Source organism: Anabrus simplex, chromosome 4 (genome assembly GCF_040414725.1).
Source record: "Anabrus simplex isolate iqAnaSimp1 chromosome 4, ASM4041472v1, whole genome shotgun sequence".
Taxonomy (NCBI): Eukaryota; Metazoa; Arthropoda; class Insecta; order Orthoptera; family Tettigoniidae; genus Anabrus; species Anabrus simplex.
Genome location: NC_090268.1, coordinates 122,322,878 through 122,344,124, shown reverse-complemented (window position 1 = coordinate 122,344,124; position 21,247 = coordinate 122,322,878). Strand labels below are relative to the sequence as shown.

The 21,247-nt window shown below is 43.7% G+C and overlaps 1 long non-coding RNA gene across 4 annotated transcripts in view; it reads left to right on the top strand.

The window, feature by feature from the left end:
- The first annotated feature begins 1,654 nt into the window (after positions 1 to 1,654).
- LOC136871682 (uncharacterized) overlaps positions 1,655 to 21,247 on the top strand; it is a 131,056-nt gene continuing 111,463 nt past the window's right edge. Inside the window, exons 1-3 of one of the 4 annotated variants that reach the window (XR_011018036.1) lie at positions 1,655 to 1,976; positions 10,338 to 10,410; positions 10,499 to 10,570. This is a non-coding gene — a long non-coding RNA (uncharacterized lncRNA). Of the gene's footprint in view, positions 2,712 to 10,337; positions 10,411 to 10,498; positions 10,571 to 17,844; positions 20,099 to 21,247 lie in introns of those variants that run through there. The other 3 variants (XR_011018035.1, XR_011018037.1, XR_011018034.1) reach the window with 3 other exon arrangements.

Sequence of the window (21,247 nt, the reverse complement as noted above, 5' to 3'; positions counted from 1 at the left end):
GAAAATTGAAACAAATGATTGGTGACAACACGCTCGTGAGAATCGTTGAGACCATACTAGACTACAACCTAATCAAAATTGAAGATGGAGCATCCTCATCCGGGAAAGTAATTCAAACAAACGGGGTACCCCAAGGAGACCCGCTAAGCCCGCTACTATTCAACGTAGCAACGGCAGATATCACACAGATAATGACGGACTCCCCTGAGACTACTCTAATAATGTACGCTGATGACATGGCTCTGGGATCGAGCTCAAAAGCAGAACTACAGTCGACAGTGATGAAGTTAGAAGCTTGGGCTTCAGATAACAAATTTGAAATTAACCAGGAAAAGACAGTACAGATGGTTTTCAGAAAAGGTGGCAAGGCGGCCAAGGACGACGCTATAACATTAAATAATAAACCACTAGAAATAGTCAAGAAATTCAAATACGTGGGCATCACGTTCCAAACGAGCATGTCATCCTTCAACAACCACGTCATAGACAGAACGACAGCAGCAATCAGAGCCATCCACAATATCAAGAATATTTCTATGCTATCCCTTAACACAGCGATGACTCTATTCAAGACCGCAATAACCCCAATTGTCTCGTACGGAATCGAAATAATATGGGATAACCTGACAATCAGTGACTTGGAGAGGATAGAAAGGGTCAAAGCAAGGTTCCTGAAGAAGGCCCTAGGAGTAGGCAAACTGGCACCCTACAGACTCGTTTATGTACTGGCACGGGAAACACTTCATTGAGGATCTACGACTCAATCTACCACTGCCATCTACCGGCCCATTCCAAGAGCTTCAGAAAAAACTTCTCAAGAAACGCGCGGAAATAGACCCCGAATACTACGGAAATGACGCCATGATCGATCGAAACTGGACCAAGCAACTTCAAGAGCAAAGACATGTCATAACAAGATATGCAATACATGGCTTCCACCACAAAATATGCGCAAAGACAAAATTCCCCAATCCAACAGATAACTGTGTTTGTACAATGTGTAAGGAAAAGTGCGACCGCTACCATCTGCTAAAGTGCAAGAACAGAATAAAGACTCTAACAGAATACAGCACAATGTAAATTGGGACAACAAACTTAATACTCATTCGAGTGCTCCTTATATAATTAATACTGTAAGAGACGAAAAGTCGATTCCGCTACAGTGTTGCCGACAGTAACACTTGAAACCACGGCTCAGAACCTCGGCCACGTTCAGACTACGTTTTAGAAATCGGACAGGGACTTAGACCACGGCCGCGGTTTAAAAGCCATGGTTTGAAACCACGGCCTGAACCTCGTTTTAGAAATCCACCCGTTGTGACCAGACTCTCAGTCCACATGGGTTTCACCAACGCCTGTGTATTAAAGCGAGCTTTCATGAGCCAAGTCCGGACTGCAGGTGCAAAAGATGTGGCGAACTTTGTGAACGCTATCATGTACTTAAGTGTAAACTGAGAATAGAATCCTTACCAAAATTCTGTACAGACGACTGCTCATAAGAATTATTATTATTATTATTATTATTATTATTATTATTATTATTATTATTATTATTATTATTATTATTATTATTATTATTATTATTATTATTATTATTATTATTATTATTATTATTTTCCATGCACATTTGAGCGCAATAAAACATTTATTATAAGCAGCCATCGGATGCAAATCGAGCAGGCAGTGCGCCCAAACAACAAGAAGAAGAAGAAGATTGTTGATGCAATGGCTGCATGCGGTGGTTGTGTTATTATTTATACTGACTTTGCAATCAAATATCATAGGAATTTAAACAATTTAGTGGAATTCTATCAACGTCACGGTTTGCTATCAAATAAGACAGCTTGTGAAAAGTGCGGTCGTGATGTTCCATTGCGTGTGATTAAGCGTGGCGAAAAAAAAAAAAAATCTTTCGGTGTCGACAAGTGGAACGGGGTGTGCAGTGTAAATACTTGGAAAGCTAGTGGAAAAATAAGGTACGTTCTTTGAAGGCTGTAATTTGAGCTTATATCAAATTGGTCAGTTTGCTATCCTGTGGTGCCTTTCACCGAAATCCCTGGGTCTAACTGTGAACCTTGAGTTGGGTTTCTCTAGTAAAACTGTTGTGGATTGTTCCAACTGGGTCGACGATAATAAGTTTAAAAAAAAAAAAAAAATAGGAGGACCCGGTATTATAGTGGAAATTGGCGAAAACAAGCTCGGAAAGAGGAAGTACAATCGAGACAGACGGATAGATGGGCAGTAGCTTTTCGGAGGCGTGGAGAGGGAGAACTTCAAAAACTTTTTCGTAGTTCCTGTCGAAAGAAGGGATAAAGCCACGTTACTTGCCCTTATGAAAGAGTGGATCCTCCCAGGGTCGATAATCATATCGGATTGCTGGAAGGCCTACGATTGCTCGGAGGACAAGGGATTCGTGCACTTCCGTGTGAATCACTCTCTTCACTTTGTGGACACTAAGAAGAGTGGTCATGTCAATAGGGGGAACAGGAGGGTGATGCCCATCAGTTGCCCTACTCTGCACACTCACAATATTGAAAACCGGTGGCGTTATCTCAAGCACAGGAGCTACTTGGTTCTGGGATTTGGCAGGAGGAAACTATTTTTCCATGGTTATCTTGCCGAATCTCTCTTTAAGAGCTCGTTCCCCTTAAACGTCCGGGTGCACGAATTCCTCAAGGCTACAGCAACCCTCTACCCTCCTCTACATTAAGGTAAGTTTCCCATATCTTTATTGCTGTTCTGTATTGTAAATTGTTTTCTTAACATGTTACATTTACTGGCGCTTTTATTGTGCTGCGGTTGGTAACCGATTATGATTAACTTTCTTCACAGGAAGGACATCATGTGCCACTTTACTTTGGCCAATAGGAACACAAGTAGCTACTTCAGAAATGAAAATGGCATGTAATAATCTTAATTAGGTTATAAAAGTAAATGTACTTCTAAGGGCGGGATGGTGGGTTCCTGGACATTGCAGTGAACACATTTCTCCTCTGAGATGCTCTCGACAAAAGTTCAGAACAGCTTAGATTTTCCAGCACCACGCATTCAGGCGCGATTGCACTGTCATTTGTTTCTCTCTCGCTTGCTTCTCGCGAAGGACTTGATCGTGCAGTGGACAGAGCTGCCAACTGGTCATATATAGAACTAGTCCTAGTGCAGCGGCGCAATTTTTCAATTTACGAATCTCGTGACAAAGCCATTGGTCTGGATTGGTTAGGCCATTGGCCTGGATCAAGCAAAAGGGGTCTGGGCGCGTAAGCCCCCAGGTTAGAAGCTGTGAAGCGGCCCTAGGCCTCTAGTATCCCGCGTGACAAAACCATTGGTCTGGATTGGTTAGACCATTGGTCAGTGACAAAGCCATTGGTCTGGATCAAGCAAAGGGGGCCTGGGGGCGTCCAGGTTAGAAGCTGCGAAGCGGCCCTAGGCATCTAGTATCCCGCGTGATACCTCCATTGGTCTGGGCAGTTGCGTATTTCTTGCGCGCGGGTTGATAATGGAATTCATTTACTTTGTTGCTACGAGTGACGTCATATACCATTGTGTCTCGCCCAATCAAAATGCTGGAACGTAGTTAGGCGATGGACTATGGCGCGTGATAAATTGTATTAGGTTATAAAAGCAAAATTACTTCTGGGGGACGGCGGGTGGGTTCTTAACTGTCGCAGTGAACACATCTCCCACGAACCTACTACGATGGCGTAGCAGGGGGAGAGGTGATACTCCCACGTGGCGCGTCCCAGATGGCGGATAGGGGGGTCCTAACCGGCTTGCCGGCGGACTTGAGGGAAATAAAATACCTCTCGCGGACCTAACACACTACCCCCTGCGGGTGGGGGACGCACATGCAGAATACACCCGCGGTATCCCCTGCCTGTCGTAAGAGGTGACAAGAAGGGACGACCTTGGCGCGGACATGGATTGCGGTTTGGTATAATGTGATGGACCTCCTGTGGATGGGGGAGGCTGAATACATCCATAGGTAATCCCTGCCTGTCGTAGAAGGCGACTTAAAGGGTCATGTGGCCATGGTCCCCTCTTTATTTTTTATTATTTTTCCGCGGGTCAGATGTAGACCGTACAAAATTTTGATGTGCGTGCTGCTCGGCGATGGAGCTCCTATGTGTGCGACTACGCTCGAAAGCCCGTGCGAGCAATCACCCAGGACGCGGCGGGTGGGAGTGTCATGTACCCGGGCAGTAGTATCCGCCTGACAATGCAGGTCCCCGCACAGCCGAATGCCAGAAGGACATATTATTATTAACTCTTTTTATTTATTTTTCTTATTTTTAGTGCTCTGTACACACTATGGGGTACATGCTATTGCGGGTGACTGGAGGAAGGGAGTCCTAGTGCTCATTGCCTCAGTCATCCCGTATTGGGCATCGTCCAACATCGGACCCCGGGCAGTACCTGCTATGACCAGGTGGGTATTGCCTTGGCTGCTTGGTTCGGCTACAGAGACCCCTGATCGGAGTGGGTGGCATTCGGGGAGGAAGCTATCGGGCATGGCTTCAAAAAGAAGTCGGCTTTCTCAAGGTGGTCCCCCACGTAAGTCTTTAACTTTTGCTTCCCTGAGAGGTTCAACTCCCTGGGAACATGCGCAACGTGAAGGAATGGGATCCAGCTTCCCTAGGTTTCTGGTCGCTACCATAACCGATGGGCACGATTTTAAACTGGTGAAGTCGATCCTGTTTAGTCGGCACATCGAAGGCGTCTATGGCGAACTGGAGGATCTTAAGAAAATGCGCAATGGTAGTTTGCTTCTAAAGACTCGTACAGCACTGCAAGCTGATCAGTTGCTTAAGTGCGAGCACTTTGGCAAAATCCCCGTCAAAGTGGAGGAGCATAAGTCCTTGAACCTGGTTCGCGGAGTCATCTTTCACCGCGACCTTATTTTGAACACTGACGACGAGTTGATGGAAGACATGAAGAACCGTGGCGTGACACACGTCTGGCGCATTACGCGCAAGGTCAACGGTGAAGACGTTGCCACTGGTGCCTTCATTGTCACTTTCAAGTTGTCAGTGTTACCAGAGAAAGTCAAGGTAACAACTTATCGTTGCGATGTGAGGCCGTACATCCCGCCTCCTATGCGATGCTATCAATGCCAGCGATTTGGACATATGGTATCTCGCTGTTCGAATCAGGCTGTATGTGGTACATGTGGACGAGTAGCTCACGGCGCGGAGGAGTGCACAACTCCCTACAAGTGCATTAACTGCTCCGGTTTTCATTCTCCTCGGGATCGGAATTGTCTGACATACCTGAGTGAGAAGAAGATCCAGGAGATCAAGACCCTGGATGGTCTTTCCTACCACGAAGCGCGCTGTAAGTTTAATTCTACGAATACACCTGCCCGTACACTCGACTATAGGTTGATAGCTCAGAGTCTCTCAAGCTTCAGAGGACTACAACGTGCCCTTTACGGAGTGGGAACTCCGCAGCGCCCTAGCGCTTTGCAAGGACACGTCTCCTGGACCAGACAACATCCATAACCAGATGTTGAAACACCTTAGTGGTGATAGTCCACTGTATCTCCTTCGTGTGTTCAACCGAATCTGGACAGAGGGTGTTTTTCCGTCTCAGTGGCGAGAGGGCATAGTCATTCCTGTCCTCAAGCCTGACAAAGATCCTAAGTATGCAGGAAGTTACAGACCGATTTGCCTTACAAACTGCCTGTGTAAGCTGTTTGAGAGGATGGTAAATCGCCGACTCGTGTGGTGTCTGGAGAAACAAGGACTCTTGTCCGAGTACCAATGTGGATTTCGAGCCGCTCGATCCACCACTGACAACTTGGTACGCCTGGAGAGTTCTATCCAGGATGCGTTTCTCCAGAAACAGCACTTGGTAGCTGTTTTCTTTGACTTAGAGAAGGCCTATGACACCACATGGTGATATGGTATCCTTTCAGTCCTGCATCAATGGAGATTCCGAGGTAACTTGCCGGCGTTTATTGCGAATTTCTTGTCCCTCCGTCTATTCCGTGTCCGAGTAGGGAGGACATATTCGCAATACCATGTTCAAGAAAATGGAGTACCACAGGGATCAGTCCTTAGTGTCACTCTGTTCGCGATTGCCATCAACGGTATTGTTGCTGCTGCTGGTCCAGCAGTTATACTGTCGCTATATGTGGATGATTTTGCTCTGCACTATAGCTCGCATAATATGGCAGTCGCAGAGCGACAATTACAAGCTATTAGGAGGGTGGAGCAGTGGACCTTAGAACATGGCTTTCGGTTTTTTGCCGCAAAGACCTCTGTTGTCCACTTTTGTCGTCAACGTACTCTTCACCCTCATGCGGAGCTTTATTTAGGAAACGTCGTTCTCCCCGTTGTTGACACTTACCGATTTCTTGGGCTCCTTTTCGATAGTAAATTATCGTGGGAGCCGCACGTGCGGCAGCTTAAAGTGCAATGCACCAAGAGGCTTAATCTCTTGAAGTTTCTTAGCAGCACTAATTGGGGAGCGGATCGCACGGTGCTCCTGCGATTCTATCGGGCACACATTTTGTCCCGGTTAGACTACGGTAGTGCAGCATATGGCTCCGCAAGACAAAGCGTTCTTGCGAAGCTGAACAGTATCCACCACAGCGGGGTTAGGTTGGGGACGGGGGCTTTTCGAACAAGCCCCATCGCTAGCCTGTTCGCTGAGTCTGGTGTGCCACCTTTACACCTGAGGCGCCAGCAACTGCTACTTACGTATGCTGCAAATTTGCGACAGATGCCACTTCATCCAAGCTATCCCTGCGTGTTCAACAATGGCAACCGTTTGTTGTACGCTGCTTGTTCTCGTGTGCAACGCGGCCAGTTGGGATACGCTTGGATAGCTGTTATGAATTGTTTGACGTACCTTCGATTCCTTGCCTTGTCAGACAACCAAATGGGGTACCTCCGTTGGTTGTACGACGACCTGAAATCATCCTGGATGTGCACACTGGCCCGAAAGGAGACACGGACCCTTCGATTTTTCGGAGGCTCTACCAGTCCGTTGATGGCCGCTATCCAGGTTCAGTCGTCGTCTGCACGGATGGTTCAAGGACAGATACGAAGGTGGGCTGTGCGTTCATTGTCGGAAATGATCGGTTTCTTTTTGCTCTCCCGGAAACCTGTAGTGTGTACACAGCAGAGCCTTATGCTATGTGTGAAGCTCTGCGGTACGCACTGTACAATGAGCGCCGACACTTTCTTGTGTGTACTGACTCCTTGAGCTCGCTGCAGTCTGTTGCTACCTGTTTCCCTCGGCACCCTCTGGTGCAGCGGATCAAGGACCTGCTGGCCGGGTGTTCGGATGCCGGCACCAGAATCACGTTTGTGTGGCTCCCGAGCCACATGGGCATAGAGGGAAACGAGTTAGCGGATCAGGCTGCCAAGGAGGCAGTTACACTGCCCCTGTTGTCTTTCAAGGTTCCAGGAAGTGATATTCGCTCTCAGCTGAGACATGTGGTCATGTCTCATTGGGAGATGGAGTGGCAGGCCATTCCACTTCCCAATAAGCTGAGAGCGATAAAAGGAACAACGAAGGTATGGATTACTTCCCTTGGTTCTTCTCGTAGGGAAGCCGTGGTATTATGTCGCCTTCGGATCGGCCACGGTATCTTGACGCACTCCCATCTACTGAAAGGAGAACCCCCTCCGGTGTGTACCTGCGGCGACCGTCTTACCGTGGTGCACATCCTTACGGAGTGTGTGGACCTGGTCGATCTGCGCCGTAGTCTTAACCTTCCGAGTACTATCTCCCTTATCTTCCGTGACGACGAGCAGTCAGCAGACCTCGTCGTCCGCTTTATGAGGGATAGTGGACTGTTTTACCGTGTGTGATGCTGTTGTTTGTCCTAGTGTGTTTTGTGTCACTCGCGCTTTTATCCCATTGACTTCATTTTAGTTTGTGTTGCGTATTTTAATGTGTTATTTTAACGTCTCACGTAAATTATGTACTACCACGCAATGCCTTATTCCTTCGTTTTCTTGTATATTCTCTTATTTTATTAGAAAATAAGGCATTGCGTATTAGATCCACTGATTGTTTTAATCTCACCCTCATTTTTCTCCATCACCATTTTTTTTTAAACTCTAGTCAGTGGATATGTTTTTTACAATTTTAACTTCATCTCTCATGTCGTTTATCTCGTTCCATTAGGGGCCGATGACCTTCGATGTTAGGCCCCTTTAAACAACAAGCATGATCATCATCAGTGAACACATCTCTCCTCTACAAGGTATTTCACTTGAGATTTCCAAAATATTACATCCTTATCATGCTATAAAAGTAATGTAAGTCTGACCCCCTATGCTTGATCCAGACCAATGTTCTAACCAGTCCAGACCAATGGCTTTGTCACGCGGGATACTAGAGGCCGCGGCTTCTAACCAGACCCCCTTTGCTTGATCTCTCCAAGTAAGATTGCATTAATTTCCACTTACTTATAACATTACAAATATGTCGGCCCACAGGGTAAAGTAATACCATTGTGTGAATATGAAGAGGAATGTGTTGGCCCAAACACAAACCCCCAAGCTGCAGGAATTGTTTATTCATTCATTCATTCATTCATCGAGAATCAGCTGTGTACCTGGTTTGCACCTCTCATAACAGCTCTCTGGTTATCAATTCAGTGGGCCTTCTCTTTTAATTGCCTAAAAGAATGTGTGATCTCCCACTTCTTGCTTCAGTTGGTCAATGAAAATGTGCCATGGCCTTCCTCTTTATTTCTTGACCTCGAATCTTCCTTCTGTTATGTTTTGTAGTAAGCTCTGTGTCGCAGCATGTGCCCAATCCAGGCAAGTCATCTTTCACGAAATTACCAAAGCAGTACTCTTCCTTCATCAACTCAATTGAATACCTCCGCATTTGTGACTCGATCTATCCAAGGAATCTTAAGCAGGAGTCTCCAACAACACATTTCAAATGCCTGAGTATGACTAGTCAAGCTGACATTCAGCGTCCATGTTTGTATAGGGTATAACCTCACTGACCATACAAATCCTTGCTTTCTGAGCTCTAGCCTCAAGGCACTGTTTGACAGCATTTTATGCAGTGACGTATGCTGGGATCAAGACGTGGGCTACCACTGGACCTGGATTACCCCTTTTCGATGGTTGGTTTAGTGAATGTCAAGCCTTAAGCGTTTTGAGCTGCAGCCAATAGCCACCGGAGAAGCCTGCTGTGTTGTCAAGGCTGTTTCACAAGCTACTGCCCTGGCCTCTGCCATTGGCAATACTCGACGCCTGATCAGTGGAGATGGTTGTCTAAATTTTAGCAAATGAAAGTCCGGCTTTGTGACTAAATGGATAGAATGTTTGCCTTTGATCCGATGGCCCCATTCAATTCTCAAAATTAACCCTCTTGTACTCTTTAATTCACCTGGCTTGGGGACTGTTGTACTCTTTAATTCACCTGGCTTGGGGACTGGATGTTTACGACGTCTTCACCACTCATTTCATCCTCATTATGTCAACACCAAGCTTATACAAATACCATGCACTATTCTTTTTATTGTTATTATTATTATTATTATTATTATTATTAAATGTCAAATTTTATAGCATCACTAGCAGTGGTATCCATCGTTCACTGGTTTATTAGCTTCCTCCAGAGGTCAGTGGTAGTGTGTGACCCATGATCATGGATTTGATTCCAACCAATCAAAGAGAACACTAAATGTGAAAGATTGTATTTCATTTTAGCAGATCTACCTATAAAAAGAAAACTATATTAAACTTCTATAACGACAGCCCTGCAGTATCTTCCTACAAGGATATAGAAGTAAACGGGAGTGAAATCCTAGCATTCTGTTATCTATATAATTAAGTCAGAAGTATGGGTTGCAGAAAGCATGGTTGTTCTTTAGCAGTGGCGATCTCACAGAGCGATGCCTAGCACACCTAATCCTCCCGGTCTCCGCACCTATCTGACATAGCCTACAGCAGCAAGCCGTGCTAGGTGAGGGGAGAGGGACTCAGTATCTTAGCTGCGAGATCATGTTTCGTTTCGTTGAGAAGACCCTACAAACTCACTATTCTCTGTTGACATCACAGAAAATTATGCTGAATTGTAACAACTACAGAGATAGCAACTAACTATAAACCTGATGCCCAGTTGGAGCATATGTTTAACAACAGCTTATCAATGCACGAATTAGAGGTCCGCCTATTTACATAGGTACTAGCAGAAATATGAGCTTTAATATTTGGTGCGGAGTGTAATACACGTGTGTTCTCGTTGACTCTGAATGTGTTGAGGCACCTAGAATAAAAGAATATGCATCTGATATATGGTATAAAATTCCTTTACAAGGATTTTTTTATCATAACTAATATTTTTTTGGTTTATTATAGGTCAACAGCTCTTCTCTCAGTTGTCAGCAGAATGGACTTGGAACCTCCAGATTGGGGAAGTTTTAATTCTTAGGTGAGTACTGTACTTGCAAAATTGTAAGTCGTTTTATAAAACATTAAGAAAGTAGAGGGTCATAACTAATCAGTTTTTTTTTCCTTAGCACTGTCCAAGAAATATACCAGGAACAGAAATTTCTTCAGAATGATCTTCATCATGGCAGCTTCAAAGCCAGGTCTGAATGTATGAAGCACACTTTTAACAGAATACTGCTTAACAAGGTATGGGTCTGACAGAAAGTATTTTGCAATGAAGGCGACCAAGCTGACAGCATCCAAATTTGAACGCATGGGGACCGTCCTGCGACAGATGGTCTCCAAGCCTATTCTCAACCATAGAAGATTGTAACAAAGCAACAGTTTCAGGATACGTTGCTTTCGACCATCATTTATGAGCCCATTTCTATCATCTCGGAACAGCAAGAATGCCCTCGTCAACTAGTGTGATCACCTTGGACCACACACTTGTCATATCTGATGATTGAAATAAAGTGTACGCAGCTTTTCTAAGTGATTCAAGATGGTGTTGGTAAACTGTTTCCCCTCTGCTGGGTGGAGTTACTTCGCAGCTTGTGTTAAGCAGCTCGGCCACATCCACTTGCGGCACTCTGGCACTGCTGCTGAGCTGCGCTGGGGGTGTGAGGACATTATGAAACCATTTTCCTAGTTCCATCATCCACACACGATACCTGTCCTCATCATAGTGGACCAAACCGTATAGAAACGGGTTGACTGGGCATCTGGCTATGGAACGCCCAGGGTTGGTGATATTTGACAAGAACCAATCTGGATCGTTATAGCTTGAATATATCTTGGTTTTACAGGGTCTTCCAATAGAGAGGATTCGCTGCGCATACGGCACAATTCCTGATTTTCTTCCATATAAAATACTGTCTTTGGTGACGGTTCGGGAAGTTTCAAATCTTATATGGGAAGATTTTTCTGCTTCCACATACTTCTTTGGTGTTAAGAAATTGAGGTGAACTACAGGGGTAACTTCAGCAGTTCTCACCCTGTCTGACTCCTGTACAATTTCCTCGACGAATGGTTTCTCAGAATATAAATTCTTTTGAGTTTCTTACGTAATATCTGAATAATAATCCAGATTTGTTAGATCTCTCAAACCTTTGCTCTGAGGGGAAATAAGACTTCCAATTTTTGAAGAACTAGTTTTGTAATCTTCAAACTCCCCTATTAATAGCTGTTTAAAGTCATCTTTAAGAAGCTCAGGAGATTTAGATGCACTACTACTGTTGGGAGGTGAATATTGTTCATTGGAATTAGTAGACGAGCTATCACCAGTATTACACTGACTCGAACTGAATTCAGTTAAGCAAGAGTTCAATGGCTTAGTGCTTTTATCACAACTGAAGTCACTATCACTAAAGTTAAGCCTCCTTCTAATGTTACTTGTGGTAAATGTCTCAACATCTCCAGACTGCACTGCTGAGGATCTATGCAACAACTTATGATCTTTCACCTGAGTAGTTTCCACAACGTCTGATGCACTACAAAAATCCTCAGCCACATCTGACAAGACAGATTGAGGTAACAAATGTTTCTTACATGACAGATCTAATGGTGACAGTTGTGTTGGCTGCCAAAAAGGAACCTCACTCCACTTGTCTGCTTCAGATAAACTGCTATCATTTAATCTAAAACTGTCAGGCCGGTGTTTCTCATTTTGAAAAGAAAATTTATCACTCTTAGAAGTCGCAGTATGTTCTAGGTGAGACAAATGTTGAAAAAAAAGATTGCTCTGATAGGTGTTCTGAGGTGGGCTAATTTCAGTCTTGTGCCTATGAAGAGGGGAAAACTTGAAGTCAGGTTTTTTGTTCTGAGCTGAAGACAGACTGTAGTCCACATGATCAGTGATACTTTGATACTTAGGTGTCCTGCTCTTTTCTGACTTTGTGGGCTGTTGTGTCCCTTTCTTCTGTACATGATCGAATACTGGTGGTGGATTCATGTATTCTTTGTTTCGAACAGAGCAGAGCAGGAGTCACTTTTCAAACACCGGGGAATGTGTTCTCTTTACATGTAAAAGACCGACTAAATGCTGCCATAAAATCCATTAATGACATCAGATCTTTGAGTCATCTCTCACTATCATGTGCCATCGAGTTATTTCATCTTAAGGTTAGTCCTGTAGCCACCTATGGATTAGAAAATATATGGATATATCTTGGAAAGAGGCAACTACATAGTATAGAGAAGGTGAAAGCATTCTATTTAAAGAAAGTACTTTGCCTGTCAAAGTACACTCCATCACGCCTCGTATACCAACTGTCGAGGGAATTATTCTTTGTGGAAGAGCTGCGTTTGAAACTACTGCTCCCGGCCACTCCAGCGTATAAGGAACTCCTACAAGAGCGATAGTGGTACGGTACACTACTCTACTTGTGCGAGTTAGAGGTGCGCGGTAGTGGTAACCACTTGTGTTTTTGTTCACGTGTGGTGCGGGAGTGACAAGCAATGGAGACCGACAGTGGAGGAACGTCGGCGGTAACCGGGAATTCCTAACGAGTGGAGCGTGAAATTGTAGTACCTATGGAAGAGGAACCCATAACCAATTCATCCAGTAATACGACACGACAGCAAGGTTCTCAGTCCACTGAGTCTGATGTACAGAGGCGTAATACCAAAGTGGTAGACCGTTCTAATTCTGAACAATCTAACAATCAATCCGAGGCGTCCCAAGTGGCTTCTACCCCGGAATATTATAATCGTTTTCATCCTGGACCTTTCTTTGTATTTGTTGAATCCATAAACGAGCAAAACATCGGCAATTTACACCCTATGGCACTTGGTCGCCGATTTTATGAAACCAAACTCAATGTCAAATCGATCCAACGTAAAGGACGTAATCGACTACAAGTTACCTTTCATACGGCTTCTCAAGCAAACGCCTTTCTGAGTAATCCTATGCTTGAAACCCTCAAAATTAAAGCGTACATTCCATCCTCACAAGTGTTAAGAGTAGGCATTATTCGTGGAGTTGAAAAAGGTTTATCGAATGATGACATACTACAGTACCTGGAATCCGAGGCACCAGTTAAAAGCGTGCAACGACTTAATCGCCGTGCAATACAAGATGGGGAAACCCAATACCTGCCTACGGGTTCAGTAAAAAAATTTTTCAGATCACAAACATTACCCTCCCATGTCGCCTTATATAAGGTGTACATGGAAGTTGAACCTTACATCTTTTCACCCATTCGCTGCCGCAAATGCCAGCGATATGGCCATACAATTCGACAATGTCAAGCGAAAAACGCTCGTTGTGGGAAATGTGCGCAACAACATGAAACCCAGGCATGCACGGAGCAATTTACGCAATGTGCGTACTGTAAAAAAAACCATGTCACAGGTTCATCAATTTGTCCAGAACATAAATATCAGGTCACCATTAAAAAATTAATGAGTACTGAACACATATCTTTTCCCGAAGCTAAAGCCCGAATCGCCCTTCCCATTTATCATTCCGAGCAACAAGAACTTCAATTCCCTCCTCTATCGTCAAATCCCCCATCCCCTTCGACTCCCAACCCGCGTAAGCGTAAGTTCACCCAAGTAATCATGCAATCTCCCCCTCCGACACCCGAACCCGGTTTCGACCGTCAAGGATACATGGCCATTCTGCGAAACGAACCTTCAGTTCCAGTACATTCGATTCCGTCAACGAGTGCAATGCAACAACCTCTGCCACTAGCATATCCCTCAAGTGCACCCACATCTGCTAGGCAGCAACCCTCTGCAACCCTTCAAGATATACATTATCCTCCTTCCAAGGAACGCCTTCAACAAGAAATCCAGCAATTGCTGGTAATGTTAATTCAAAGTATGGGTCACGAGCCTCAACTTCACCATGTATTATATAAGCTACGAGACTATCATGAACATACTAGCATGATTACTTTACTCCAATGGAATTGTCGAAGTGCCGCCTCTAAAAGACATGAGTTACAAATTTTGCTGAATGAAACACGAGCTCATTTTATCTGTTTACAAGAAACGTGGTTTCAACCACATTTCATTTTTCGATTACGAGGTTATCAAGTTTTCCGACATGATGGTAACGGCTTTGATGGAGTTGCCACATGTGTTCATACTTCCTTATCAGTTACACATTTCTCTTTACAATATATCATCCCGCACACTTATGCTGTAGGAATAGTACACCATAATACCTGTTTCATCAACATCTATTGCCCTCCCCACATTTACATTACTCAGAATCAATGGATGCATTTTATCCAACAATTTGACACATTTCCACAACTTTTTCTTCTCGGTGATTTTAATTGCCACCACACTGAATGGGGATGTATGGTGGATACAATCAAAGGTTCCAATTTACTTACTACTTCAACTCATCAGAATTTGTTTCTTATAAATGACGGCTCCCCGACCCGTTTAACTCCGCCTGGATATCCACCCAGCGCAGTAGACCTTACTTTTGGCGGCACCATTATGGCCCGTGTCACCACCTGGCATACATTATCTGATACTCACACTAGTGACCCTTTCCCAATTCTCATCACATATGGTATTCACCCACCACATTCCCAGTTTCAGACACCCTCCTGTATAAGTAACGTCCGATCTTATAAAAACTTCAATGTTTCTAACTATCAATCATACCTCAATTATATCTTGCAGCAGAAACATAAATCCCCTCTTTCCTTTTCCCTCTTACTCCCTTATTTAACCCAATATTTAAACATGTTTCATCCGTGCCGACCATTAAAAGTGACGACCCATCCACAGGAATACGAACTAAAATGGTGGGACAAAGACTGTCACGATCTTATTCATAAGCGCAAACAATTATTCAAACAATATCGCCAATCGATGACGCAGCATCATTATTTTCAATTGCGAAAACAAAACTCGTCTTTAATGCAAAACAGCGAAAAGCTTGGCAATCTTTTATTTCTCAATTAACTCCACAGCTTCCAGCAACGAAATTTTGGAACGCGATCCGCATGATCACGAGAACTTTCCAATACCAAACTTCTTCTGCTTATCCGCGACAAGTTCTAGAAGATTTTTTATACACCCTTGCCCCTGTTACCGTAAATCCATTCTTTCTACCCACCTCACAGAATAATTCTTGTTCTTTTATTTCCCTTTTGAATCCAATTACATATAATGAATTACACTCTGTATTATGTACCGTCAATAGCTCATCACCAGGACCTGATGCAATTACTTATCAAATGCTCAAGGCCTTACCCCCCCCATGTCCAAATTTATTTACTCAAATATTATAATAGTATTTTAGAGACATTACATGTACCAGCATCATGGAACAAGTTTTTCATCACACCCATCCTGAAACCACCAAAACGACCTACTGAACCTGACAATTTCCGAGGCATAGTTCTGGGATCGTGTATACGCAAAGTTTTTTTGTAAAATCCTTATGAAACGAATGGCGTGGGTATTGGAATATCACTCGCTATTACCCATGTATCAGTTTGCCTTTCGACGGGGTAATAGTACACAAGACCCTATCATTATTTTCTTACTCGACATCTTATTAGCAAAATGGCGGAAACAATCTATCGTAGCAGTCTTTTTGGATATTAAAGGTGCCTATGATGCTGTGTTATTGCATATCCTCTGGGAGAAATTATTTAGTGCTGGATTCCCCATCCAATTCATTTCTATTTTAAATCAACTATTTACTAACCGCCGGTTAACTATTAAATCTCCCCAACACACAATTGATAGCCGTAACACATCACAAGGTTTACCACAGGGATCGATACTCAGTGGAATCTTGTTTGCCCTTTACATGAAAGAGCTCGAATCTCTTGTGCTACCACACGCCCGTATTCTAGCTTACGCGGATGATTATGTTATTTATTGTGCTGACTCCCACATTGACCTTTGTAGAGACACAATATCTCGGGTTTTAAGTTTAGTCTTTCAGTGGCTAACGGCCCATGGACTTTCCCTTTCTATACCTAAATGTGCAGCGATGATCTTTACACATAAACGAACCTTTGATAAAAGCCCTGTTAACTTTGATACCTATAGCATTCCCTTGGTTTCACAACACTTATATTTTTTTTTTTTTTTTTTTGCTAGGGGCTTTACGTCGCGCCGACGCAGATAGGTCTTATGGCGACGATGGGATTGGAAAGGCCAAGGAGTTGGAAGGAAGCGGCCGTGGCCTTAATTAAGGTACAGCCCCAGCATTTGCCTGGTGTGAAAATGGGAAACCACGGAAAACCATTTTCAGGGCTGCCGATAGTGGGATTCGAACCTACTATCTCCCGGATGCAAGCTCACAGCCGCGTGCCTCTACGCGTACGGCCAACTCGCCCGGTAACACTTATATTTAGGAATATATATCGATCAAAAACTCACATGGCAAACTCATATACGACACCTTATTAGGAAATCTGATCATTATATCACCATTTTACGAACGGTAACGAAACATGCATGGGGTGCTGACCTCTTGTCAGCACTACAGCTATATCATGCAACCATTCGGTCCATACTTGATTATAGCGCCCATATTATTGATTTAACCTCTAAACATAGTTTATTAGCGTTGGATCGTCTCCAATTTTCAGCACTACGTATCAGTGTGGGTGCCCTCCGCACAACACCAACTAACGCTTTATTAGTAGAAACTACGGAAGAACCACTGTACATTCGCAGGATAAAACTTTCCAAAAAAATCCTACTTAAACATATTAGTAGAAAGAACTCCCTTATTGTGCCTAAATTACAATTATTATATGAATATTATCAACAGCGTCCTCCCAATCATCGGTATCCCGCCATATATATGGCTTATGCTGAAATCCACCATCTTACTGAGACTATATTTCGTACACCACGTGTTAATACGTATTCATACCACTATGATATTCAAACATTCCGTCCTTCTATTATCATTGCCCCTTCTGATGCATCAAACCAATCAATGTCTGCACCTTATCCCACATTATATGCTCATAAGAAATTTAAAAGTCCCATAACTACACCAGATTACCACCTATTTACCGATGGGTCAAAATCAAATACTGGAGTCGGAGCAGCATTTTACGATCCACAACTACTCATTAGCTTTAAATATCCGTTACCTAATAATTTAACTATTTTTACAACAGAATTATATGCCATATACCAAGCCCTCGTATATGTTCAACAGTTGCATTCCAAAAAAATACATATATTCAGCGATTCTCAAAGTGTTTTACAAGCTCTGCATTCACTCGCCCCTCATACAAATACATATGTCTACGAAGTCAAGTCTCTTCTATTTCGACTTGAAACATCCAGTTTTGTTATAACGCTAATATGGATTAAAGGGCATAATCGGCACGTAGGCAACGATATGGCCGATATAGCAGCGAAAGACGCCAGTGCAGATACCGCGAATATATTACAAATCAACATTCCGATTCCCGACTTCTTTCCACATATCAAAACTGCAGCTCAACACACATGGTGCACACAATGGCGATTATCTGCTCGTATGAAAGGCCAACATTACTATCAAATTCAACCGAGTATTCCCACTCTGCCGTGGTTTGCAAATGGTACGTGTACACGACGTCACATTACCAATATCATCCGACTACGTTTTAATCATGCCCTAACCCCAGTATATTTAACTCGATTTCACATTACGAACGACCCAACTTGTTCCTGTGGAGAATCTGAGGGCGATAGTGACCACCTATTTTTTCATTGCCCCCAATATGCACATCACCAGACCATTTTAATGCAGAAATTACTCAAAGTTCAAGTATCTTTCCCTACACGACTTTCAGTTTTGTTGCACCAACCTTCGCCTACGATCATTACTATTTTAAACGAGTACCTTGATAACACTCACATCAAATTGTAATTATGATTTAGTTTTTCAGTTGTTTTGTTCCAACATGTTTGTGAGGTGGCACTTCTAAATGTCCATGGTGAGTAGATACTGTCTCAAGGTTTTTTATTACTTTCCGATCTTGTACAGTGTAACACGTTACTCCTATTCCAGCTTGCTAAGTTCTTTGTGTCCCTGCTCAGTACCGAATGTAATACCTCCATGAACCTCCTCATACCCGATATAATTTTTCTTCTTTAAGTGCATCTATTTACGTGTGATCATGCTAAAATCGGGCATTAGTGATGTAATCGTGTGCTTTTGGTGATATAAGTGTAATATATTAATGATCTTGTGACTGGGAAAGAATTTTTTGAATCCCAAATAAATATCCGCAAGACAAGACAAGACAAATCCTACAAGAGCTTCAACAAAAGAGAGACAGCATATGGTGCGACTTTTACCAGTGTGATGCGATGATCAACCGCAACTGGACTCAGGGAAGCTATGAGTTGAGACACGTTGTGATCAGACTCTCAGTCCATGGGTTTCACCAACGCCTGTGTATTAAAGCGAGCTTTCATGAGCCAAGTCCGGACTGCAGGTGCAAAAGATGTGGCGAACTTTGTGAACGCTATCACTTACTTAAGTGTAAACTGAGAATAGAATCCTTAACAAAATTCTGTACAGACGACTGCTCATAAGAATTATTATTATTATTATTATTATTATTATTATTATTATTATTATTATTATTATTTTCCATGCACATTTGTGCGCAATAAAACATTTATTATAAGCAGCCATCGGATGCAAATCGAGCAGGCAGTGCGCCCAAACAACAAGAAGAAGAAGAAGATTGTTGATGCAATGGCTGCATGCGGTGGTTGTGTTATTATTTATACTGACTTTGCAATCAAATATCATAGGAATTTAAACAATTTAGTGGAATTCTATCAACGTCACGGTTTGCTATCAAATAAGACAGCTTGTGAAAAGTGCGGTCGTGATGTTCCATTGCGTGTGATTAAGCGTGGCGAAAAAAAAAAAAATTCTTTCGGTGTCGACAAGTGGAACGGGGTGTGCAGTGTAAATACTTGGAAAGCTAGTGGAAAAATAAGGTACGTTCTTTGAAGGCTGTAATTTGAGCTTATATCAAATTGGTCAGTTTGCTATCCTGTGGTGCCTTTCACCGAAATCCCTGGGTCTAACTGTGAACCTTGAGTTGGGTTTCTCTAGTAAAACTGTTGTGGATTGTTCCAACTGGGTCGACGATAATAAGTTTTTAAAAAAAAAAAAAAAATAGGAGGACCCGGTATTATAGTGGAAATTGGCGAAAACAAGCTCGGAAAGAGGAAGTACAATCGAGACAGACGGATAGATGGGCAGTAGCTTTTCGGAGGCGTGGAGAGGGAGAACTTCAAAAACTTTTTCGTAGTTCCTGTCGAAAGAAGGGATAAAGCCACGTTACTTGCCCTTATGAAAGAGTGGATCCTCCCAGGGTCGATAATCATATCGGATTGCTGGAAGGCCTACGATTGCTCGGAGGACAAGGGATTCGTGCACTTCCGTGTGAATCACTCTCTCCACTTTGTGGACACTAAGAAGAGTGGTCATGTCAATAGGGGGAACAGGAGGGTGATGCCCATCAGTTGCCCTACTCTGCACACTCACAATATTGAAAACCGGTGGCGTTATCTCAAGCACAGGAGCTACTTGGTTCTGGGATTTGGCAGGAGGAAACTATTTTTCCATGGTTATCTTGCCGAATCTCTCTTTAAGAGCTCGTTCCCCTTAAACGCCCGGGTGCACGAATTCCTCAAGGCTACAGCAACCCTCTACCCTCCTCTACATTAAGGTAAGTTTCCCATATCTTTATTGCTGTTCTGTATTGTAAATTGTTTTCTTAACATGTTACATTTACTGGCGCTTTTATTGTGCTGCGGTTGGTAACCGATTATGATTAACTTTCTTCACGGGAAGGACATCATGTGCCACTTTACTTTGGCCAATAGGAACACAAGTAGCTACTTCAGAAATGAAAATGGCATGTAATAATCTTAATTAGGTTATAAAAGTAAATGTACTTCTAAGGGCGGGATGGTGGGTTCCTGGACATTGCAGTGAACACATTTCTCCTCAGAGATGCTCTCGACAAAAGTTCAGAACAGCTTAGATTTTCCAGCACCACGCATTCAGGCGCGATTGCACTGTCATTTGTTTCTCTCTCGCTTGCTTCTCGCGAAGGACTTGATCGTGCAGTGGACAGAGCTGCCAACTGGTCATATATAGAACTAGTCCTAGTGCAGCGGCGCAATTTTTCAATTTACGAATCTCGTGACAAAGCCATTGGTCTGGATTGGTTAGGCCATTGGCCTGGATCAAGCAAAAGGGGTCTGGGCGCGTAAGCCTCCAGGTTAGAAGCTGTGAAGCGGCCCTAGGCCTCTAGTATCCCGCGTGACAAAACCATTGGTCTGGATTGGTTAGACCATTGGTCAGTGACAAAGCCATTGGTCTGGATCAAGCAAAGGGGGCCTGGGGGCGTCCAGGTTAGAAGCTGCGAAGCGGCCCTAGGCATCTAGTATCCCGCGTGATACCTCCATTGGTCTGGGCAGTTGCGTATTTCTTGCGCGCGGGTTGGTAATGGAATTCATTTACTTTGTTGCTACGAGTGACGTCATATACCATTGTGTCTCGCCCAATCGAATTTGCTGGAACGCAGTTAGGCGATGGACTATGGCACGTGATAAATTGTATTGGGTTATAAAAGTAAAATTACTTCTGGGGGACGGCAGGTGGGTTCTTAACTGTCGCAGTGAACACATCTCCCACGAACCTACTACGATGGCGTAGCAGGGGGAGAGGTGATACTCCCACGTGGCGCGTCCCAGATGGCGGATAGGGGGGTCCTAACCGGCTTGCCGGCGGACTTGAGGGAAATAAAATACCTCTCGCGGACCTAACACACTACCCCCTGCGGGTGGGGGACGCACATGCAGAATACACC